The sequence below is a fragment of the Saccostrea cucullata genome, unplaced genomic scaffold (assembly GCF_032062105.1).
Source record: "Saccostrea cucullata isolate Sc308-1 unplaced genomic scaffold, CSIRO_AGI_Scuc_v1 ctg2537, whole genome shotgun sequence".
NCBI classification, from domain to species: Eukaryota; Metazoa; Mollusca; class Bivalvia; order Ostreida; family Ostreidae; genus Saccostrea; species Saccostrea cuccullata.
In genome coordinates this window covers 22,356-48,948 of record NW_026934977.1, presented here as the reverse complement: position 1 = coordinate 48,948, position 26,593 = coordinate 22,356, and the positions used below count along the sequence as shown (strand labels likewise).

Here is a 26,593-nt window from a genome sequence, read left to right as displayed (position 1 = left end):
TAACCTCTTATGTTCCCCTACTCGGCTCTGATCCCATACTTTCAAAATCAAAACAAAAGCATATTATTAATTAAATCAGGGGCTTGTTCAACAATTGCATCTGCATGCAAAAGTTGTATTATGGGAGTAATGAGTGTTTTCTGGCGATCGTTTATGACAATTATTTTTACATTTTTAGTCTTCATGAAAATTCATGAACATTCATTACCTTGAACTAGTAATTTTTTTTCTTTAAACTGAAAATTACCAATATTCATATTTGTTCATCATTTGTTCATGAACTATGAATTATGAATGTTTTCATGAATTTTATTCATGAACTACCTTTATGAACCTGTTAAGAATCCTTTAAGAACCATTCATGAACAATTATGAACAACTCATAAAGGTTCTTAAAATCATGAATATCATTTCGCAGGGGTAGGTACAATAAACAACGAAGGAGAGGATTTCCGCTCTTCAATCGTCTCCTTTTCTTATCAATTAGTTATATTTTAATTACTACTATCTACGGCACAATGGGTTACATGATGTTTACATCTCCAAATTGTATTGATACAGTCTCGATTAAATATAACATATAATAAATTCTATAAAAGATATGCGTTTGTGAGATAAAGCAATGTAACATTAAGGCGAATTTTGACTGACATGCTTCATGCAAATTAATTGTTAGGTCAATATTTTTTGAGTGAATAAATGTCTACGGGTTTTACGTGTACCCGAACATGATGTTAGAGCGCACGGCTTTCGTTATACCGATAAATGGGAGAATCTTACTCTTCCACGGTACCTGGCCCCACCTCTTTAGATTTAAGAGTTCCGTGTTTGCTCAAAGTGATACTTTAAATACAACTGGAACAATACAGATAATCAAAAGAACAAACACGGATGACAAAAATCATCACAGGTGGAACCAGGATCTAGGAAGAAGTTTAAATCCCATGTCGACCGGGTTCACCCTATTTTGCACCTTATCATGATCGGGTAAGAGAAAAATTCGAAGGCAATTTGATGAGAATGCCTTACAATAATAACAATATGTATGAAAAACGTCATTTAACATTCGACTGAACAACAAAATGAATTCTCTATCAAGGTGATTGTATGAATAGAACAAAATTTTCACTTTATTACGGGGAAATAACGTCATACAATATTTCATTATTTTTTGTCAATGTCTGTTTCAGCTTTGAATGTGCTGACCAGTAAAACATATTCTCAAATATTGAAGCTACTAGAAGAAAAACAATCAGTATTCATATGAATAAGGAAAGTTAAAGTAGAACAGTTTTAACTATAATTCGTATTTTTATGTCCATAAATATCATTTCTAGTGAAATGATCTCCTGGAATATATGAAAAATAAATTAATAGATAGCATTACCACCTTTCTTTAAGATACTGTAGACGTACTTTTTTCCACGGGGTCATAATTCCGCGGAATCTCAATTTCTGTTTAATCCGCGGGTAGAAAATTACGCGGATTTTCTAGATTGTCACTATATTTGCCTTACAATTATATTAAGTACGCTTGGACAAATTTCCGCGGAAAAATGATGAGCGCGTACATAGCGTAAATTAATACCACGCGGAAAGATGTACTTATACAGTTGTTTCATGAACGCCAAAACATATTTCGAGTACAGAAAGCTCATAATTATAATAGTTAGATTAAGAACACGCACAATCACCTTTAAAATCAGTATAATTTAAAAAGATAATGATATAGGATGTACAACATTTACCTATAAATTAGGGTTTGCTTCCTTAAATTCAACCTTAAAAGCGCTTTGGGATTAATTCATTGTCATAAAGTAAAGAATATCGTCATAAAACATAGGAATACGATTTTTCGTCACAATTATATTTTTATAAAAAATGCATATATAAAAAAGCTATAGGAAGTAGACATGAATTATCAATAAATTTGCAATCATGCCTCAGGACTGAATACGTATTCTGTTGCCTTTCTTTTCCGATTTTTTATTTCAATTTGAGGTACTGGAAGATTTTCCAACATGATCCAAAGTGGAAAATGCAAAATTGTCTTCCCTAAATAACTTTTAATATTTTTTATCTTTGAAGTTTTCATTACTTTTTCTAATTTATTATCTGAAATACATTATGTAAAATTCAAAAATAGAAAAATTAATCTTGATATTATACCAACTAATAACATGTAAAAATAAAAAGGTATTATGAAGGATCTGATTTCAAAACATCTTTAATTAATTAAACATATTCTACATATTTCCCTCCCTTTTATTCAGGAATAAAAAAATTATTTGCAATGTGTGTTAGCATTTTTATAAAAGTGTATTAACTCGAGATTCTCTCTATAATTAAGGACAATATTACAATGCATTTTGACTCTGTATATCATCAAATGCATTACTGTAATTCCCTGCAGTAGTGATTCCTGACAAGACGTTGAGAATTTAGAGTAAACATTTGTCAAAGAAAAAATTTCTCTTCTTTCTTAAATTATTTATACGAAAAAAATATAACCTTATTCAAATTTAAGTATTTTTGATGACATTTTATTTTGTGAGCTTTCTTTTACAGAACATAAATTTGCCACACTTATATTCTATGGAAGACTTTCTCCATATAAATTATTCCTGAAAAGAAATGGAAACCAGAAAAAAGATTTACAGCATCTCTATAAATTTATGAGATTCTTTATTTTTCTATTTATCAAATTCAAACAGTACAACTTTTCTCTCAAGATTTTATATATTCATATTTAAATGTGCGTGGACAAATATCAGGAACTCCAAGCTTATCGTCTTAATTTGGCTGCTTTTAACATGTTTGAATGTTTTGATATTGACATACTATTCGGTTTAAAAAAAAGTATCCTTTTATTTGATTGCATAAAGTTAAGGCCCCAAAAGCAATAGTTTGCCTTTATTATGCAGGAAAAGGGAAAAGAGTTTCTTTACATAAATAGAACAGATTAAAACCATTTTGTAATATGATCATTCTATATTTCCATTTTTAATTTTTCTCTCTGTGATAACTCTTTGAAAGTTAGAGTAGTTAATTTCTTGATAATTCTACCGGAATGTAAATTAGGCAGGCCAATAGGTCAGAAGCTATGGAGTCCTAATATGCATGCAAATCTCGTGCGCATCTGTCTCTGAGTCTGACGCTAAAAAGGCCAAATATGCATGTTCGGCTGCCGTTGTATTTGACGTCAGTGGGCGAGGACTATTGAAACTGGGATGGGAATCCTCGTGTAATTTAAATCTGTCTGCATTTTTAAAGTCTAAATCTACAATTTTATTTCACAATGAAATAGAAATGTAAGAAATCACTGTCTAGTAAGTATAGTATGCCAGGGACATCAACAATAGTGGGAAACATGGGATAATTTAATTAATTTAAATTATCCCATGTTTCCCACTATTGTTGATGCCCTGGCATACTATGCTAACTAGACAGTGATTCCTTAAATCACTGTTATATTCACTGATTTACTCCCGTATAGAGATTTTAGCGAGACGCAAATCTAGCGGTTTCTTCTTAAAAAATGTTTTTTTTTAAAGCGACGAAAAGTAATTTTACCGATTTTAAATAGACAACTAAAAAAGCTATTACAATTTAAACGCTTTCAATTTTAGTGATAATCATTTTTAGCTATATCAGAACCCTCGCTTATAATGACAAAATGAAATCCTCACTAAAAATATGTTTTAACGGTATTCGCCAATCTCATAATATCAGATAAATGTATACCGTATATTGTCGCCTATTCGTTGGTCGTAATTTTATGGTTATATAAGTGATTGGCCATCTGTAATACCAATCCTTTTTAGAAGTATACTATATGTCGGAAGAGAGTATTGCACCAAAGTTTAACCCAACCCCCACCCCAAAAATTAAATACTTGTGTGTAGAGATAACAAACAGTAAATTAAACATAATACACTGTAAATTAAACTATAATTTGATTAAATAATTAAATTGTTTAATTGATATACCGTCTAGAACTTTCCCTTACATTGAAATTTAACAACTGGCAAATGGATGACAACAATTTTAAATATGCTACCACCTTTGTGCAGTAAGAGATCTTTATGGTGCTATCACAGATTGCGATACGAGACCTCGATTTACAAGGTCTCATCAGAGGGATCGATTTCCTCGATCCGCTGTGAGATTTACTCTTCATTCCGCAACTCAAGAGCAAACAACCTAACCACTGCGTCATGCGGAGAATGGTTTCATTATATAGGATCAGTGTTTGCTCTGCTTTCGACTTTTTTTGTATCAGTGGACATAAATTGATTTTAAGTGACTAATGTCTGTTATCTCCATACTTTATTTTCTAGTGCATTTCATATCATATGAACCTTTGTATCGTATCTGTGTGCATTGTATAACATAATTTGTGTAAATAAATATATAATAATTTAACTAATTTAATTTACTTAAAAACTAAAGGAAAAACTACCTAAGCGCATATAATTGAAGGCTTAATCTACAAAAAATTATTGATAACTTGATAGATAAATAAATGGGCTTCCGATTAGTAAGTTGACTCTTACTATTGCTTTTTTATTCTCACTTAGTTCTTACTGATATCTATACCACATTTCGTTTGTAAGATAGAGACCCGACAATGATATAACTTTTCTTTTATATCATTTTAACTAAAACGGGTCTTGTCGTGCGATCACCAAATACAGATAAATGTTCTGATAATGTGGACAGGTATATAATTGAGTCCAACGGGAACATAATTAAAATTTCTATATTTCACATGACACTTGATTCTGTATATTAGGATAAACAAGTCATAAAATGTTAATTTAACTTGCAAATATCCATTACCATCTAATTAATGATCCTCATGCTCACTTGTGTGTGCCCCTGTTATCAATTTGAGGTGATTGACGATAAAGCACATCGAGTGCGTTACAATTTTTATTTTTATGAATAAAAAAGATTTTAAAACATGCAATTTAAAAAATAATTGTTTAAGTAAAAAATCCTTTCATTTTAATTATAATTCATATTTTACTCGTAATGCATGATGGGAAATAACATCTAAATATAGAAATACCCCCTTCATGATATATGTAGTAGTTACCCCATATCATACTGTTGGTTATGTGTAGATACACGATGGGCGTGGTCATAATGACACGAGGGAGCGTAGCTCCCGAGTTGTCATTATGACCACGCCCATCGGGTATCTACACATAATCAACAGTGTGATATGGGGTAAATGACTTGTACCATAGTTTTCAAAAATCATTCATACATGTATGTAAGTCAGCTTAGGAATCGGTCGGACTGGTTTGCGTGATTGAAACATTAAGTGTTTGGTTGCAAAGAATCTGATGCATTTGGATTTTATATGATTTTACGCTCCTTCTGACCAAGTCCATCGAATATAGGGTAAGTGATTTGTATACAATTTTTTTTTCAATTTTTGCTACAAATTTTGCCTTATACTCGGCACTCAGGGTCATCGAGCAGTGAGAGATCTTCTTCCTGTCAACACCCTCTGCGACACGGGACCTCTGTTTATACTTTATAGATTTCCACGTCCCACAGTGGGATTCAACTCCTTACTTCGTGACTCTTGGGCAGGCTCTTTAACCACTGGGCCATGCAAGCGACATAGAAATAAAACATTTCTAGGCCCGTTTAAAAAGTTTGATTTATGTAATTGAAAAAATAACGATTTTGGTTTCAATGATATATGTTAATTTGATTATTTTTTTCTCTCGTAAATTACAATTGTCAAAATTATACATACTAGTAATCTAAATTTTTTCTGAACTTGGTGTAACTTAAATTTTTGTAAACCTGATACAAACTTTGCCGTGCATAGTAGTATGATTGAAATGTTTGTTAGGGGTTATATGTATATTTCAATTCAATGAAACCGAAAGTAGTCCGAAACTGCATATTTTTGCCGTTTTTGATATGTTTTGGGGAAAAATTTGTCACATGAAGCATAAAACTTAATTTTCCGTCCATCGACGTCACTTCCGGTCAAAAAGGAAGTAGCAAAAAATGGCTTACTTTTGCAATTTTCAACATAGATTTGGAAGATTTAAATCATTAGAGACGTCATTTCTCTTTAAAAAAATGTAACTTCCGGTCAAACAGGACGGAAGACCTACTCGTTGCTTTGCAACGAGCTTTGCTCTAGTCTTTTTTATCATTTTAACTAAAATGGGTCTTGTCGTGCGATCACCAAAAATGGATAAGTATTCTGATAATGTGGGCAGGCACATCATTGAGTCCAAATGGAACATAATTAAGATTTCTATATTTTTCATGACACTTGATTCTTTATATCAAGATAAACAAGTCATAAAATGTTAATTTAACTTGCAGATATCCATTACCATTTAATTAATGATTCTCGTTCTTGCTTGTGTATGCTGCTGTTTTCAATTCGAGGTGATTGACGATAGTAACACATCGAGTGCATTACAATTTATTTTTTAGATAAATAAAAAGATTAATATGCAATTTAAAAATAATTATTTAAGTAAAAAATCCGTTCATTTTAATTATAATTTATATTTTACTCATAATGCATGGTGGAAATAAAATCTAAATATAGAAATACTTCCTTCATGATATATCAACTTGAAAGATGCTTTTTGGAAAGTCGATATACAACTGATATATATCAAGTTGTATAATATATTCTATATAGATCTATATTCAACAACTGAATAAAATGCAGCAGCATCTTAAACAGTTTAATTGACAAATTAATAGGAAAAATTAAAATAATAATTTAGCAAAAAAAAAAGAAAATTATTTTTTAATTAAAAAAAAACAATCTTTTTTATTTCATTGCGTTCCAATAACACTGATAGAGTGATTCATTGTATGTACTTATTTGCTATATGGCTACATCTGATAATCTGATAGTTAATTTACATTTTCAAAATGCCTTTATTAAGCACTGATGGTAATATTTGAAAGTGTATTCAAATTCTAGGCAAATACTTTTTATATAGTTATGATATACGTCCTCCCAATTTTTCATCTCACAAACAAATGTTGAAGTGTCTGATAGTAGAAACGCTAAGACGCTATGCTGTTATATTTCATCATGTGATCATGTTTCAACCAATCAGAGAGATGGAAATAAAAAAAATGCAACGAAGAAAAATAACAAGATATGGCATTAAGAAAATAATTTTTAACAAATGTACATGTAGTTTTATACTATTTGTATATCCAGTTTTATTAAGTTCAAGATTTTTGCAATATAATATAAATAAAGCCTTTTTTCCTTTTATAGATACACTTTATTTCTGAGGAAGCATGTAGAACAATCGAATGTGGAACAAACTTATAAGAATTGTAGAATTTCTGTTATTTCCTTCAATAATTGTATCGCAAACATAACAAAGAAAGAACTTTAATTTTATTTTTTTAAGTAAGGAATAACTAAAATGTAGGAGATAACTTTAAATCACGAACACTTAAATTTAAGGTCTATTTTTAGTAAACGTGATGTAAAAATAACAAAAAGAGGTCCAAGGGCCTTTACGGTCACCTGAGTATAATACAACAACTAAGAGGATCCATAGAATATAAAATAAACTGGTACATGAAGCTTTATTCCCCAAAATCAAGAAAAATAGAATGATCAGCATCAATGAAATTATTAGTCAAATATTTAGTAGCAACTGATAAATTTAGTTCTCATCTGTCCCCCAATTATCACTACCTACATTCACAATATTAACTAACTATAAGTGCTTCTGAAATATTTTAACCCCATTTTGCAATCCTTCACATTCACCTCTCTTAAAAGAACATTTGAATAAGTTATTTTTATCTTATTTTTATTTATCTATTATTTACAAGTCTATTTGATCATTAAAACTATGATAATCGGTTTTGTATTATACAATTAAACTTCCTGCATAATTCTCTTTTTTGGATTTTCAAATACATTATTCATGTTATTTACAGTGAACTTTCACTATATTATCAATAGAACCCCCCCCCCCCTCCTCGATGAGAATCAAAAGCCCCTCACACTGGGACCACAAAGTTTTAAAAAAAACTGTACGAAGCACCCTTATTCATCATAACTATGCACTTTGAATATATGCTCAACACTAAGGATTATGCAGAATTATACTCGTATATCAGAATGAATGCACTTTCACTACATAATAAATAGAGACCCGACCTAAAACCAGAACCCCTGACAAAGGGCCATGACAGTCACAATTTTGGAAGAGGCAATCTTCCTCATCATAAATATATACTTAGTTAATTCGATATTCGATACCCAGGATCACAAGAATCCCCGCCCCTTGCACCAGAGCCTATGACCCAGGGGCTATAAAATTCACAGTTTTCGAGGAGACACTGTTGCTCATCTTTTTTTTTGATTAATGGACTCATGTGATTATAGCACAAACAGGATAAGTCTTTTATATTATTCGATTAAAATTGTTAGTAAAAAAAAAATAAATAAATGAAAATGACAAAAAAAATCGAACTTGAATAATTAAGAATTTCTTACTTCAAACTCCACAAGATTTTATATAGCAAAATTATTCTAAAATCTTCAATATTTCGGTATATAAAAATATTGTTTTTTAAAAAAAGAGGTACTGGAAATGATGGTATTTTTCGGGCTACAAACATTACTAAACTAACATTATTATTACTTAACTAAAAAAAGTAGGTTAGTCTTTTAAAAGTATATAATGTCATTAAAATAATAGATCTACAATATGCAGTATGTGGTTTTTCAATTTTCTCATTGTATTTTTTAAATCTATGTAAACGTCATCATTCATAATATTACAATTTATATTATTAGGAAATTTTTTAAAGGTATATAGAATTCCAACTTTCGAAAAGTTATAAAAAGAACTGATAATTATGATTGGTTTGACCTACTCACTTTTTTATGAAAGGAATTCTTAAAGACTTGCTTCATTGGATACTAAAATTGAAAAAAAAATTAAGTATGCACTAGAAAAAAAAAAACGTTTAAGAAAAATAATTCATTCATTATATTTAGGTGTACTACCACTTTTTAATTTTAAGACATTGAATTATGCGTTATTATAATTTTTACACCTGAGAGTATTGTTATGTCATCATAATGATTGATCATGGTAGTGTTGACTATCTGACATCTAATAATAGAAGTTGATCCCTATATTTCGCAGTTAATTTAAAATAGAAAAAATACAACAGACTCTACCACATGTGTTTTATATTCGGGTGATTTACTGACGATAGACGATGCGGTCCAATTAACAACTAACTGTATGAACAACAAGGGGATTTCAGCTCTTCCATCGTCAAATTTCCTTATTAATTATATTCATTTACTAGTATCTCCTACACATGGACTTAAAAGATAATGTTTACATCTCCCAATTTACTAATACATTTTCGTTTTTAAGATATAATGAGAATTCCAAGGTTGATATAATGACTTTGGTAGCAAAATCAACATAACACTAAGGTAACTATTGGCCCGACGTGCTTCATACAAATGTAGGCCGTTAATTTCACACTTAATTGTCTACAGATTATTTATCATTACAAGTATCGCATGGCGCTTGTAACCGGAAGATAGAGGATTCTTCCTGTTACATGGTATCTGATCCAACCTCTGAAGATTTAAGAGGTCCTTGATTGCTCTAAAGCAAAACTATAAATATCATTTGAACAATATCTATCAGGGGAAGAAGAAGCACGGTCTCTACACTGAGCAAAAAACTGTTAATGAATGATCTAAGCAAAGAAGATAAAAATAACAGAATTTGTTAAAACCGGGTGGGGGGGGGGGGGGGGGTGGTTTACATAAATCGCCAAAGAAATCATGTTTAAGATATGATTTTAATATGTTGAAAACAAGATCTTTAACCCTGTATACTATTTAAAAACAATTGTTGTAAAAAAAATAAAATATTTGACAAATTTACTTGACAGATGACAAAAAAATAAGTGCACGTTTTAAAGCCGAAAAATAAGAGTAATAATTTTTAAAATGGGAAAAAATTAAATGAAGAAAAGGTGTAATTGTATTAAGATAAAGAGAAGCAAGACCTCCAAACATGTTTTGATAGTTTTCGTGTACTTAGAGTGGTCCATTAGATGTACATACATCCAAATAAAGAACAAGCAATGGTAACTTTTCAGAGGCGTAGTCACAAACTTAAAAGTGGGGGGGGGGGGCTCAACTCCAGAAATTGTTTGACAAGCAAAAAAAAAAAAAAAAAAAAAAAAAAAAAAAAAAAAAATGAAATTTATATTTGCCAGACACGAAAAACCTATTTAGGGGGGGGGGGGGGGGCGTTAGTGGCCAACTTTTTCAAAGGCAAGTTACTTTCAATTCCAATTCTTTCCCACAATTCTTCGATTTAACTATACTTTCCTATAGTAAAGGTAATGTTGGGGGAAAATAGCTGTGATTTTGTTCTTCATTAAAAAGTGGGGGGGGGGGGGCACAGACATACTCTTGCCCACCCAGATCTGAAAGGGGGGGGGGGGGGGCTAGTGCTCCTGCTGCCCCCCCCCCCCCCCTGTGACTATGCCTATGCCTTTTAAAGTGCACCAAGAAATGTTAAACAGATTTCCTGCAACTGTAGTTCAAATTTCGGTGAAAAGGGTATTTTCCTTTGCTTGACAATGCAACTGCAAATAAGTTAAGAGAAGTAAATAAGATTTTGAAGAAAAGAAAGTGAACATGAAGAACTTTTTCATTGCTCATATTAGCAAGATCTAAGCCAATGCTTTTATTCCCAAAACACTTGAAAACTAGTAAAGGAAGATTGTACAATATCAGCTATGGTTTTCTCTTTATGGATTCAAAGACCTAAGACATTTGTAAAGGGTTACAGGAAATGCCTGGAGGAATTGAAACTATTAAGAATTTGAACTACGTACTCTTTTTATTTTTGCATTATTTATTGAACGACCCTCGTAATAAATATTTATCAATTTAAATGTGTAATTGAGGTTTCTCTACATTATTTAGACGTATTAGAGTGTGTCGTTTGGTTTTAGTAAGTAAACAAAATATATTTTAAAATGTACTTTTGAAATGTAACATTCGTATGTGTGAGAAACGTCAGTTTACATTCGACTGATCAATACAGTGCATTTCATAACAAGGTGATTGTATAAGCCATAAAATTTACATAATGTTCACTTTATTTAGGAGGACTTTTAATATCATTTCCCCCAATTTTTTTTCTGTTAAGAGCTTATTTTTTCAGATATTGCTGCCAATCAGTAGAACATATTCTTAATTGTCTATCCATGCTTCTAAATGAAAACACTCCAAATTATAAATAAGAAAAGTTAAAGTAAATAATCGCGTTCATCATAATTCGTATTGTTAGGACCCAAGAATGTCATTGTCTGATACTTGTAAAATGATCTCCTGGAAGATTTGAAAATGAAATTGATGAATAGAATTTTTTTTGAATAAATAGTTTCCTCAATACTCAAGCATATTACGAGTCAAAAAACAACTATTAATAATCAAACTAAGATTACCAAGAGGCCCAAGGGCCTTGAATCGCTTTTCTGATAAATGCATTAACTTACAAAGTTTGGTAATATTTAGCCAGTTAAGACTGAAGACATTATAATATACAGGTGACTCTCGATGGCTCGAACTCCGATCTCTCGAAGTGAACTTCCGGTCCCGTTTTTTTCCTCTATTTAACTAAGCAAATTTACTCCTGATCTCTCGAACTTCTATCTCTCGAAGTTCTCTATCTCTCGAACCAAAACCTAGGCCCCAATACGCATATTTCATTGAACTTTACTCTCTATCTCTCGAAGTTTTGATTGCGCGTGTATACACGCCAATCAAGCGTGAAATTGATGCAGCCTGGACTTACATGGAAAATGGTGAATACCTTGGGCTAGCATTGAGGTGTTAATTGGGTGTTTACATAGATGACACTTCACCTGTGGGTCGTCCGTGTGTTGATATAATTATTAATTTGTGATTATTGGTAAATTATAAACGAATTGACAACTTATTTTGACTTAAAACCGAGACGATAATTTTTAGAAAATAATTTACATACGTTTGTTTCAATAAGTTCCCATAGACTATGAATTTTTATTAGAGTCTACATAATCCCAGTATGACAAATATTGCACAAGAAATTCCTTTCTCAAGGACTGAATACCGAGTAAGAAAAATCCGGTGAACAATTGTGAAGGAAACGATCAAGCTGCAGAATAGCCAAACCTACAATTGCTATTCGGGTTTCGTGTAATCATGAAATAAGAACAAATAAATATTGAAACTTTAGGAATTCATTTTATCTATATGCAATACGATCATTATTGTTGATATCAAGTAAATTACCTGTAAAATACAATTAAAAACGTGAGCAATGACTTTATTTACATATACTTCCGGTATCTATAATAGTAGAACATCGATGATCGGAACTGAAATTTCCGGATTTTATTTACTTTCTATCTCTCGAACCCTTCGATCTCTCGAACTTTTCTTGCGGTCCCTTGAACTTCGAGAGATCGAGAGTCACCTGTAATTATAAAATACCATAAGTAGGTCACAGTGACCTACCTTTTGACTTAAATATAGCCATAAAATGTCAAAAGTAGGTCACCATGACCTACTTTTTGGTCGTCACTCTCCGAAAACCCAAGATGCATCGACTGACAAAGTTTGATGATTCTAAGCCAATAAATACCTAAGATACTTAAATATAGCCATAAAATGTCGAAAGTAGGTCATCGTGACCTAATTTAGGTCGACATTTTTCAAAGACCCAAGATGCATCTACTGACCAAGTTTGATGATCGTAGGTCTGAAGGTAATCAAAATATGCATTTTAAACAATTTGAAAACAAATGTCAACAAATTCCAAAAGTGGTCACAGTGACCTACTTTTTCATAAATATGTTTTAAAGTCCCAAGATGCATCAAAGTACAAGATTTGATGATTCTAAACCTCCCAGTGTCTGAAATAATGGGATTTAATGTTTTTAAAAGGATAAGTCATAAAGTTCAAAAAGTAGGTCAAGGTGACCTACTTTTAAGTTGACATTGTTTGAGGACCCTAGATCCATCAACTGACAAAGTTTGATGATCATAGGCCTTAAAGTGTCCAAAATATGCCTTTAAATCAATTTGAAAACAAATCCCCGCAAAATTTTAAAAGTAGGTCACTGTGACCTACTTTTGAGTTAACGTGATGTGAAGTCGTAAGATACATCAACTTACAAGATTTGATGATCCTAGTCCTTATAGTAAGCAAACTATACACGTTTTTATTAATTGTAAATTTAGGTCAACTTTGAAGTGACCTTGAGACCACGCCTTTTGCCCCAGGGTAATTCCCGGTGCAAATTTTAATCTTCGACATATCCTTATCCTTGTATGTAAGTTTGGTGAAAATCTGCCTGGTGGTTATGGAGAAGAAGATTTTTTAGCAACCAGTACTTTTGGTTTTGTTTTCCGGATTATCTCCCCTTGTTTAAAGGTCCCACCCTTTTTTTAGTATAAATGGTAGCCCTTGGGCCAAGGATACCCTGTGACAAATTTGGTACTGATTGGCCAAGGATTTCTTGAGTTATGGCCCATATTCTAAAAAGTTTACGCACACGACACAAATGGCCATAGCATTAACTCTTTGAGCCTTTGGCTCAGAAGAGCTTAAAATGCTTAAAACATTTTTGTGACGTCATCTTTTGTTAAACCTGGTTCAATAAATTTGTTATTGTCCTGCACCCCGTCTAATAAGTTAACTGTAGGTGTCCAATAAGATTCAACTTATTGGACAGGTACAGGTAACGTTTAAATGAGAACAAAGGGCGAGGCAAATAAGTAAACACCACTTAAAAGGCAATGACAAATCAAACAATTTAATATGAACAATGTAGGAAATTAGTAGCGTTAAATGTAAGTATTTCACAAAAAATCCTATTGAAAATGGCACAAATAATCCAGTGAATCGAATGTCTCAGATTCATTATTGTAAACGCATCCGTGGCTCCGATCATAAATTTCCTAAATTCACCGTCCATTGCTGTATAATAGATTCATTTCACAATGATTAATCCACAGAACATATATAGAATCCAATGGACACAAAAGATGAATGAGAAGCATGTGTTTTCTTACACACAACTTTGGGCTTTTTGTTATTGAAATATCCATTTTTCCGCATTTAGCATAAAATTTAGCTTATGAAATTCCAACGGAATCTGTAATTTCGTTCGGTGATTTATGACCATTTGTCCACCTAGTCCTGCGTCGTTTGAGCGAGTATCTGTCGTTTTAAGGAGTGGCTGGAGTAAAATCCTTCCGAGTTCGAAACCTGCTTACAAAAGATAATTGCATTTTTGAAAAATACCTCAGGAATAACCTCCCAATTTCATAGAAAATGCTTAAACAGTTGTTTGAGTAAAATCCTTCAAATCCTATTGCTTTACAAAAATTACCTTTTAACGTGAACTGTTTCTTGCAAATTCCGAAACATAAGAATATATACATGTATCCGGATTACACAGTAAAAACCTGAACTGAGGCATCTTGGTGTAATCGATAAATGGCATCGTCAAAACACCCGATTCTGAAGGTCTTTTTTTTTCGAAATTAAAATGTACGTCTTCATCCGTGGTCGTTGCGTTGTAAAATGAATAAATTGTAAAGAATTTAGTAGAACTGACTTTTACGCATGCGTAGTATAGATAAAAAATGTCGCAATGCTGATAAATAAGACTAAACAAAGTTAATGTTCATTTCTATTGATATAAAACACCTCTCGATGATTCCTACTATTAATAAAGACAGAAGAAAAACAAAAACGGGTTTTCTTTGGCCTAACTTGATGAACAGTGCCAAGTAGTCATCCAAGCAGAACGAGACCTTACCTGTGGCTGTCCAATAAGTTAACAATGGAAGTGTTCGACAATGGTGAAATGTTTTAAGTAAGTTATAAGCCTCAAACTGACCATTATGTCAGATGTTAGACTCTCCTCGGCGCTAACGCACCTCGGGTCGTCTAATATCTGACATAATGGACAGTTTTCCGCTTATAACTATTACATATTATTACCTTTAAAAAGTATAATTTCAAAATACTGTTATTGATATAGGATGTCCTGTCAAACATATACCTATAAATTAGGCCTTGCCTCCTTAAAATCAACATGAACGATGCTTTTGGATTTAAGTCATTGTCGTAAAATAAATGATATAGTCATAAAGACATAGGAACCAATTTTTTCGTCACAATTATAAATAGCTAATTAATAAAAAAAAATAATAATAAGGCTATTGAAATAGACATGGATTATCAATAAAATTACAAACATATATTTTAAATTCGTTTCTTTTTTTTAAATGAACTCTTTTAATTTCGACATGTAGATATGTTGTAAATGGTGCTAAATCAAATCTCCAAATTGAAGAAATAAAGTTTGAATGAATGATGTAATCTCTTTCTTTGTTATATTCAATTAAAATATTATACTCACTGATGATATATGTTAAAATAAAAAGGTCTTGAGGATGTTCTAATAAAACATTCTCAAAACAAAAATAATTCTGTATAATGTACATTTTTTACAATACAAAATTACTTTAATAAAAAGCGTTCATCTTACAATAAGAAAACATAACAATATTAAGTTTAAAAAAAGACCAAGTTAAACAAATAAACTTAAAAATGTAAATTTTCTTTTACATATACATATGTCTTGTTCTTTTTTTCATTACAGCGGTGAAGATAATCAGCAGTTTTTGAATATGATGAAAAACGATGTTTTTCAAATAAAAGTTTGGTAGAATTTTCAATAAAAGTATATTTACTCAAGGTTCTTTATTTGTAAGGATAATACTAATACGCGGGTTTCGAGATTGTAACTCTCCTACGATAGAGGCGCAAAACGTATCAATTTCAGCATGGAGGTGGGACAGGTTGTTTCTGTACCCAAACGTGCTTAAATAAATGAACGATGTTAATGGCTTTTGAAAATTATTTAAAGTTATAGAAAGATAATAATGTTAAGCAGTGATGCATTTTATGATTTTATCAAGCTCAACTGTGTATATTTACAAATATCTACTTTCAATTATAGGGTACTTGAAAACGAAATTAAACGTCGTGGTCTTTATAAAAAGTAAAAGATTTTCTTGATTGTACAAACATTTTCTAAAAAGTTAACTAGTGGGTTCTTTGAAGTTATAATAAGGAAAATAAACAATGTGTCATTTAAATTGCCGACGTGCAATGTTCAGATGCATGTGTACCGTATTTATTAGAGGTCCATATCTCTCTTCCCTCGTCTGATTAGTCTCACATCCACTAATATTTTCTTGTTTTCCGACTTTATTTTGCTTTAAAAATGACGCCTTTTCATTAATTCGGTTATTCTCGAGTTGAAAAGTGCATTTTTACAATTATGTAGTTATGATAAACCAGTATATCGATGATGCATACCGGGTATATCCAATATATAAATAACTGTCCCACCTGTTTGTTTACGCGGCAACGAAACTCCCCTCCTCAACAAAAGAGCGCACCAAGGGGGATAATCTCGAAACTAGCGTTTTACGAGGGTTGATCCAAAAGTAATGTCATAACTTTGATAAAATTGCTATAAATCGACGTAAAGCAACCAAATTATACACAATAGAAGCTTTATTTATTTCAAATCAGATCTAAAAAAAAAAATTCAAAGGAAAATGATATATACTTTTCAAAATATCGGATTTTAAACAATGCGCGATTATGGTAGTCGCCGCACCTAAATATAACGTCTTATGACGGATACACACCGTCACACTTTTAAGCGTCTCCCCTTCGTTTCATTAAAAAGTATTGTGATTCGCAAACATTTTCACCAATTTCACTTTCTTTAAGAATATTTGGTACCATTATGCACTTACTCTTTTCATGATTAAGTACAGATGATACAAACAAAATATGGATGCCTGGATTGGTTCATATTGTTTTATGCCTCCACTTTTCCAAAAATGCTATGAAAAAGGACAAAAGACAAGTGTATATTGTAGTTGAATTTTATTGATCAAAATATAAAGGTTTTGATCAATAAACAAAATTGTAGTTAATATAAGCATCAAAGGTTACCAACAAAATGGACAGTTGTTCTTTACACCTATAAAATATTTTTACATATATGTATTTTTTCACCTAATTTTATTGCAAATGATGCAAATAATAGAATATGAAGGAGTTGTAAACCCTCTGTGATGTTCAAAATTCTACCCTTCTGAAACCATCCTTATTATTCTATACAAATGTTTTTCGCTTCAAATTCCTTTTTTGTGCAACGTTGAATAAAAAATTAAAACTCACTCACCGGTGCATTCTGCAGTTAGAAAGAGGTACTCCTTCATAATATTTGACGGATATTAATGTCAGTGACCTGTACGAATTGATTTTCATTGTTTTAAATCAAACTTCGCACGTTTTAACGAGCGTCAAAATATTAACCATAAATAGCAAAGTAATAAACGTATTTTTCAAAATTGAAGAGTTCCAACTTTCTGATTGGTTAACTAAAAACAACAAATTAGCATATTTTACGGCGATATTTCGGCGAGTTTGCCCACGGATGATAAGTAAAGACGAGAACACCCGTGGGTTTTCGACGATGGTTTGTATCATCTGTCCTTAAGCCCTCTGTCAAAAGTTTTTGAATAGTAGCATAAGACAAACTTAAAAATTCGCATCATTCTATACGTCTGTCTTTTTTGACAACGTCAGACACCATAGAACGTTTGACCCGAACGTTTCCGTCCGATCTCCTATCTTTTGGTCTTCTTGTCCTCTGCTAATTATTCAGTGACCAATTACCCGCCCAAAATTGCTGAAACCATCTACTAAGATGTCTCTTATTTACATTCTTTATTGTGTAAGTCTGATTAATAACGAAAATGTCGCTAGTGATGATTCCCATATTTTGAAGCAAAAATGCATTACAACTCGTCGAGCCTTTTTCCCCAATCGACAATCCCTTTGCGCAATGTAACAGAGTAAAACAACAGTGTTTATGATCACAAATACCAATGCCGTCATTTAATCTTAAATTAAATACTAGAAAATGACGAAAATTGTGTCTTAAAAAAATTGGGAGATTAGGTCCTTTTTTAGAATTTTTAAATGTGCAGTTTGTCTTTTTCATTCTAAGAAAAAAATACACTTTAAAACGTGACGTTCCGTTGTGACGCAGCGATACCCCCATGCTCTATGTTTTAAACACCTTTAAAATAAATTCAAATAAACATTATTAAATCAAAATTTCAATGTTAATTGAATTTATATTTGTGCATATTTTGGTATATTGTATTTGATAATACGACGCCAAAGAATGAGTGCACTTAAGCTATGACAGTTGGATCCCGATGTTTTGCGTAAAATAAAATTCCAAAATTCATTAAATTTATGTTTTATAGGTATTAAACAATGTCTTAAGAGCAGGTTTTGGTATATCATATTACATGAAAGTGTTAAATAATGCCGAACGACACTAGCTTTTGAGACAGGGGTCTAACATTTTTGTCTCATTTCTATTGTTATTCATATGCATACCAGTTTTCAACGACTTTGTTTACAAAGAGCCGCAACTTGGCCATTTTTTCTTATTTGCACAGAATATGTATTTTAACTTAAACTTATACATACCCAAAGGACAATGTTGGCCAAGTTGCGGCTCATATCTAATTTTCAAAAAAATGTCCCCAAACTAGGGTCGAGATAGCTACTAAATTAACCGGTCACTGAGCAACAACGATTGATATTATAATCACCTTTCTCACGTGACCTTCTGCTGTTCGATACGCTAACGCTTTCATTGAAAATTTTATTGTGTTTAAGTCTCTGTTGTGACATTATTTATCGTACTTCCAACTTCAAACTATGGGAGATTTTTGCGCAAATTTTAATAGGGTTTGAAGATAATATGTCTCTTATTTATCTTTATGCTTTTCATTAGGGGTGTTTTGAAAGAATTCTGGTATTGAGTGTCATTAGTAAGTACATGTATAGATTATGTCGCCTCTGTATTATGGTCTGCACAGCGAGACATTTACCCCATCCCTTTACATAAGAATCATTTAATAATTGTGCACCTTGAAATCAACACGATCTCTCTCTTTTCTCCATTTCAATTCGCAATGCGAAAAAATCATATGTGCTAATGTTTACATTCCACAACCATGCGGTTTAAATGTCTCCGCCTATTTGCGGATACCTTAGATTCGAAAGTGGTCCAGTTCAAATTTCCGGAATTTAAGGCTTTTACATGTTATTTTCAATTACATTTTCTGTAATTATAGAAATATGTATGACAAAAAATTCTAGAAATAAATATCAAAAGCATATGCTTGCACATCAATCATAGATTAATTTAGCGATATATTGTAATGTTAAGCTTAAAATGGGTAGCCGAAAAGGTTCCAAATGACGTACTTAAGTGCACTCATTCTTTAAAAGATATGGACACCGTGACATTACTTTTGGATCAACCCTTGTATAAAAATATTTTAATGCATTGTTTTTCTTATATATCATCAAAGACATTGCTGTAATTCCCTGGATTTGTGATTCTTGACAGGACATTCAGAATTTATAGTAAACATTTGTCAAAGTTAAAAACATTCTCCTCTTCCTTAAGATATACGAAGAGGTATAAGCATCACATCAAATTTAAGTATTTTTTCTGACATTTTGTTTGGTGACCTTTCTTCCACAGAACATAAATTTGCCACACTTATATTTTATGGAAAACTTTTTCCACATAAATTGTTCCTGGACAGAAATGAAACCAGAAAAAGATTTAGCATCTATATAAATTAATGATAGCTTTTTCATATGTTTCAAATTTCAAATTTTTCTTATCTTAATGAACATGGACAAAAGAACAGGAACTCTTTTTTTACCTAATTTGGCCTTTTGCTAACGATTTGATATGAATTTACTTTTTGGCTTTTTAGCTTATTAAATTACACCACTTTAAGATAACGCCCACAACCAACACTTCGTATACGCTGTTATTATGCAGGAAAAGAGTCTCTATATATATTAAAACAGATTAAAAGCATCTTGTAATGTGAGAATTATATAATTATTTTCATGTTTATGATTAATGTCTTTGCTACACAAGAAAGGTTAGTAAAAGTATAACTTATCACCATTTTCTCTTAATCTGTTAATAGCAATTAAGAAGACTGCGTTAAAACACTGTTTAAAAAGGTAATGACATAAATTGTTTTTTAGGATAAAATTATTTTTTCTAAAAAAAATTATTATCATGTATTATGAGGTATTTTCACTGTGTGTACTTGTCTTAAGAAGTTGTCCATCATTTGACACTGAAAGTTCTGAAATTCTGATAATAATAAACTTGAAATGAAACATTTCACTAAAATTAGACAAAAACTAAAAAAATCTTTAAGAAATATTTATGATATCAATACCCCCATCTGGATATTTGACATCTACATAATAAGTGGTGCTGAATTAAAATATAAAATAAACTGTGGATGTAATGAGCCATCTTAAAGGCAAGAATATACGTACCTCTGAAAAATATCTTATCTCTACTTCTTTCATGCAGAAAAGAAATATAATTTATTTTTTTTATTAAAAGAAATGTGGACTTTGGCATAAAGAATTTATACCTCAGGCACAAGTTAAGATCTCGGTCAAAAAAGAAATTAAATATGAACAGCAATTCAATTCACGAAATAATGGATACTGAATGTTTTATCGAACTTTGTTAAAAAATTGCACGAACAATATACTAATACGAGATGATTATTAATGTCTTCCGTTTGCAGCGGAAGACCTTCTTGTTATTCTTCGGTTTCTTTTTCACTTTTTTTCTTCTATATTATTATTCTTTTTTTCTTACCGATTTTGTGCACGCGATTTATCGAAAACGGATCGATGGATTTCCATGAAACTTTCAGGACTTATGTAGCATTACTTGAACCTGGTACATATTTTTTCGATTTGATGACGTCACTTCCGGTTCGGAGATATTGTCGATTTTATGATTTTTGAAGGGTCAGGTTGTCCGCAGACTTTCTAACAAATGGCTTTAGATAGAATCATGAAACTTTCAGGCAATATAGTCCTAAGTCTATAGATATGCGTAAGGTATTTCATTTTTATCGGAAGTGCCGCACGTCGGCGCTCGCTATGGCCCGAAAATAGTCCTATCGCGAATTTCAAAATTTTAAACACTTTTTCTACGATATCTTTTTACCTGGAAATATTTTGTTGAAACATACAGAACAAAAGAAGTGTAGAATTATAAGATCTTTCATATGATATCTCGAAAGAAGGCTAATATTAAGGGCCTAGAGGGGCCAAAAGTTTTTCCTTTATATCTCAAAAAGTATTGAGAATTTGTAATACGTCAAAGAAGCAAAGTTGTTCAAAATGTCAAGTTGAATCTATCAAAGTCGTCAAAATACGTCCGTCGACGTCACTTCCGGCCAAACCGGAAGTAGTCGGAAAACGCATATTTTTGCCGCTTTTGAAAATTTTTTGGGTAACATATGTCACTGGGAGCAAAAAATAAAATTTCTGTCCGTTGTCAGCACTTCCGGTTAAACCGGAGGTAGCAAAAACTGGCTTATTTTTGCATTCTTTAACATATATTTGGAGGATTTATACCATTTTTGGGCGTTATTACTTATTTTTTTAAAAAAAAAAAGAAAGTTACTTCCGGTAAAACAGGACGGAAGACCTACTCGTTGCTTTGCAACGAGCTTTGCTCTAGTTATTATTATTATTATTATTATTATTACTATTATTACAAAGAAAAGCTGTCGGTAAAAATTTAACTTATTTTAGTTTGGCTTTTATAACATCAAAAACTATTATAATCTTCTAAAACATCAACAACTATTATAACATTGTAAAAGGTTTTTTTTAAACTGAAGCACATTTAATAATCCATAATTTACTTAAACATTTGAAAGACTTTGTAGGAACAAGTGATATAAAAATGAAAAAGTGCAAAAATAATTTGATTTTGTAAACAAAGGTGGCTAAATATAATCTGTGGTTGCATTCTAAAATATTTAACATTAATTCAGGCATGATTTACCTGCAGACTAGACAAAACCACACAACTAATTGCAAAAAACTTTCAGTATCAGTATCAGTATTTAAAAATATGAATCTATGGATATTCAGGAAAACCGTAAACGCATTTTGGTAGGATTAGTACCATTTTAACACATTTAAATGCTAAATAAATAAAAGTGTACTTTATATGATACGTACCAGGCTTGGGGTAATGCTAATTGTAATGATAATGCATTGCAATGCATTACATGAACTCAAAGTAATGCTAGTAATGTGTAATGCCCAAAAATTTGCATTACATGTAATGGTAATGGTAATGCATTACTTCATAAATTCCAGTGTAATGCTTATTTTGTCTGAACCTATTTTAAGAATTAAAATGGACATGGATGATGGAAATTATTGTTTATGTTATTTTTTAATTTATTTATTTATATTTTTTTTTTTTTTTTTTTTTGCAAATGATAAAACTGAATAAAAAAAGTTAACCAATTTAAATAAAAAAAAATCCTGTATCTATTTAATAAACTTTTATTCTGTTAAAATTAACCTCGCCTTACATTTAAGTTTTCAAACTTATTTGAGATAAGAGTTGATTTCAAAGAATTATATAAAATATTTTTAAAAGAACTTTTTTTATAAAAAAAATCACAAATGAGATACACTAATTAATGTACAGTGAAAACTGATAATTGTCACCTTTTGAATAGCAAGAGTGTCATCAAAACACACTAGGCCTCTGGCTTATGTAACAATTAAAACAATGCATTGTTTGGAGAAATGCTCCAAATTATCAGTTCCTTTCTCCAGACTGTCTATATAAAATATTAATTAAGCTGGTCTACATGTAGTTTGTACTGACCATGACAATTTCATAGTACCAAAGAAAATATAAGACATGCAGGCATTATGCGGCAGATGAAAATGTACATCCTGTCTACTTTTTCAAAAAGTTTGTCAATGCATTTATTTTTTTTCAAATTAAAATAGCTTGTATGCTTTATTATTAGATATTTTGGGCAGCTAGGGGTTAAGATGCCCAAAAAGTTTAATTGCTTCATGACATAATAGTTAAACAAAAAGTGGATATTGTAAATGTGCTGTATAACTGAAAAATTTAAAAGTTTGAACTTTCTGTGAATGTAAGTTATTGACAATGTATACGTAATATATACAAAAACTTGAAATCAAATTTGAATTTTTATTTATCACGTTTAGTTTTAAAGGGGGTGGATACATACTTACGAAAAAAAAATCGCCAAGTTTTGTATAAATTTTTATGTTTAAAAACCTCCAAAAGTAATGGTAATGGTAATGCATTACTTTACTAAAGTAATGGTAATGTAATGCATTACTTTAAGAAAATAGTGTAATGGTAATGGTAATTTAATGCCCAAATTGTTGAAGTAATAGTAATGTAATGCATTACTTTACAATGTAATTCGCCCCAAGCCTGATACGTACTAAGTATATGTATGTTTTTGTGTTTATTGTTTAATATTTAATATAAATTAGTACTATTATAATAATATATTGAAAAAAAATTATTTGAGTTGAAAATATTTTTCCTTGAAAGTTCTTGATTCCTTTTATGTTTTTTTCTTATTTGCTTTCACAATGAATTTAGCAGCTTCTGAAGGAATCGGTGGATGTAACTTCTGGTAAACCGCAAACGATATTGTGCCATGTACATTTTAATTACTTATATACTCATGTTCAACTTAAACTCAATTAACTGAAAGGAATTGGCTGTTCATTGTGGTTAATTGGGCGATATTTGAATAGAAGTTAAATAATTTTCCGTCGAGTTATAAATCATGCAAAAGATGGACACATTATTTTTGTACTAGTTCAATTAAGCTCGTTTTGTGATGCATATACAATGGCATAAAGGCAGGGTTCTCCATGAGCTGTTTTACTGTGTTGCTCCCAACACAGTAAAATTTTCTCCGACACAGTAACGATTCAAATTGTATGCATGCAACACAGTAAAAATTTTGCCAACACAGTAAGATCTGTGATAATTAGAAAATCTAAACACACAAATTCTCCCTACCTGAGACTTTAAATAAACAAGTATATCGTCTTTCAATTATAAAAGTTAGAGCACTTAAACATAGGGCTTCACCTTGTATAACTAATTATCTCCTAGACCCTCACTGGACTTTATGCATGACGGAACAAAGACAATAATTTGTTTTCACAATTCCATGTAAGGGTTAATTGGTAGTTGCAATAAAATACATTGTATTATTTTCAAAAAAATATTAAAATAATTGTCTTTTCTATAGAGCCACGGCTCTAGAATTATTTTAGCACTGTAAGTCAGACATAACATCGTATCAAAGTCATTTAAATGATGTAAATAAATTGCTTAAAATTTTTAACATGTTCAAGGAACTCTTAAAATATTTTACTGTTCTGAAGTTTCTTTTTTTTATATAATGTGATAACTCTATTAAGAAAACTGATAAATAATCATGGCAAATTTAATTTCAAAAATGTTAAGTTGTACGACAGAATTTTCTCTGCTTTAATTTCAATTAATTTAAAAATTCAGAACATGTTTTTACTTTTATCAATTTGTATGACCATACCATTTGTGTAACTATTTAGCAATTTTAAATAAGTGTGTGCATGTAGTCTTTTGTAATTTTCATAAATATTTATTTAGTTGCGAATTTGATCGCGAAAATACCGCGAAATTTTAGTTCTTCGTGTTAACTCTGCAACACAGTAACATTTCAAATGATGGAGAACCCTGCATAACGGTTTTCCTATAAGAAATGATAATGCGGTAAGAGGGTTTGTTGTAGTTATTATTATTATTTTACATGACACTTGATTTTGTGAACTAAGCTAAACAGGTCATAAAATGTTTATTAAACTTGCAAATATCCATTAACCATCGAATTATTGTTCCTGTGTATATTATTGTTTTCGAGATGATTGATGATGAAAACACACTGATTGCATTAAAAAATATATTTTCAAATGAAAACATATTAATATGTAAATCTTTCAATTTGTATCATAATTTCTTTGTTATGCATGACCGGAAAATAACATCAAAATATAGAAATATCCCTTCATGACTTATCTACTTAAAGAGGTTTTAAATACGATTAATAAGGTTTTGTAAGAACAAAAAATATACTGTTTTTGGAAATCGATGCATTAATTTTGATAATCTATAATCTATTGAACCTCTATTGAATTCAGTGTATAAATAATGGACTAATAATTATTATGAAAAATGTCGGTCATCATTTGACGTAATCATATTAGTCACTTTTGGTCGCTATGCTGTTATATTTCATCATTTGATCAAGTTTGAACCAAGCAGAGAGAAAGAAATAAATATAAGATGCCAAGAAGAAAAATAACAAGATATGGCATTAAGAAAATAGTTTTAGATAAATATATGTTGTAAATGTAATTTTCTTTAATTTGTATATTCAGATTTAGTAAATTCAAGATAAAGTTATAGTAAGATATATATTTTCCTTAATAGAAAAGTTGGCTCAGTTTCCAATTAAAGACAAATAATTAATCAAATCTTGTAATTGATCTAAATTCTAAAGATAACAATAATTAACGAGGTTCAGTCCTCAGCTTCTCAGCTGATTTTTTGTCTTGACCTCTGTTTAAAAAAGTCTACATAATGTTTTAGTTCTTACATAGACCTAAAACGAAGGGACCGCCGACTTATGACGTCACAATCACTATCTTCTTGTGCTTGCAGCGCCCTCACCGGGATGTATAGAAAAAGACTTCCTGTAATGAAATCAATGTTGGCGCATCATGATTTTTCGCATTCTTTAAGGAAATAACAACAAATTAGAAAAATCAATCACTTATCTAAGCTTTCCATGACGAAATGATCTCGACTGACTACTTCGGAACTTATAACTTTAAACTGTGGAGTCGATGGAAACGTTTTAAATGCAGACATTAGCAGACTATGACGTGACATCTCTTGAATGCTGTCGATTATATTTTACGGTAGTACATAATTTATATTCTTATTTAATTTACAAAATAAGTAAACAATTTTCTACCAATATTTTTAAAACAACGACCAATTTCATATCTATGCTGAATTCATATGAACTGATAAATAATAAATATATCGTGAAGTGCCGTTCAACAACTTAATAAATAGTCTAATAGAGATGTTCCCCTTGGCCGTTAATGATCTACATAATTATGTATTTTTGAAAAGTTAGTTATAACTCTTAAAAGATTTATTTAATCGTGTTTATTCAGGATTACAGCATTGTTTGTGATCAAAAGATTTTCTAAGAGATCTTTTTTATTTTTTTCCCCACAGGATTTGTAGATAGCCTGTCCACTTTTCAAATGAAAAAAGGGGGTCTGCCTTGCACACCAAACTCTATGGAAAATGTGTTTGAGAACATGTAACATGCCATGTACCATCTGGTATAATAAGTCAAATGTGAAAGAACAATGATTGGTTACAAACCTTCACAGGATTA

General features: G+C 31.0%; 1 long non-coding RNA gene across 1 annotated transcript; it reads right to left on the bottom strand.

The window, feature by feature from the left end:
• Positions 1-13,871: 13,871 nt before the first annotated feature.
• Positions 13,872-15,008, bottom strand: LOC134241673 (uncharacterized). The gene is made up of 2 exons (XR_009986706.1): positions 14,467-15,008; positions 13,872-14,342 (listed from the first exon to the last, which is right to left on the bottom strand). It is a non-coding gene; the product is annotated as an uncharacterized LOC134241673 (long non-coding RNA).
• Positions 15,009-26,593: the final 11,585 nt, after the last annotated feature.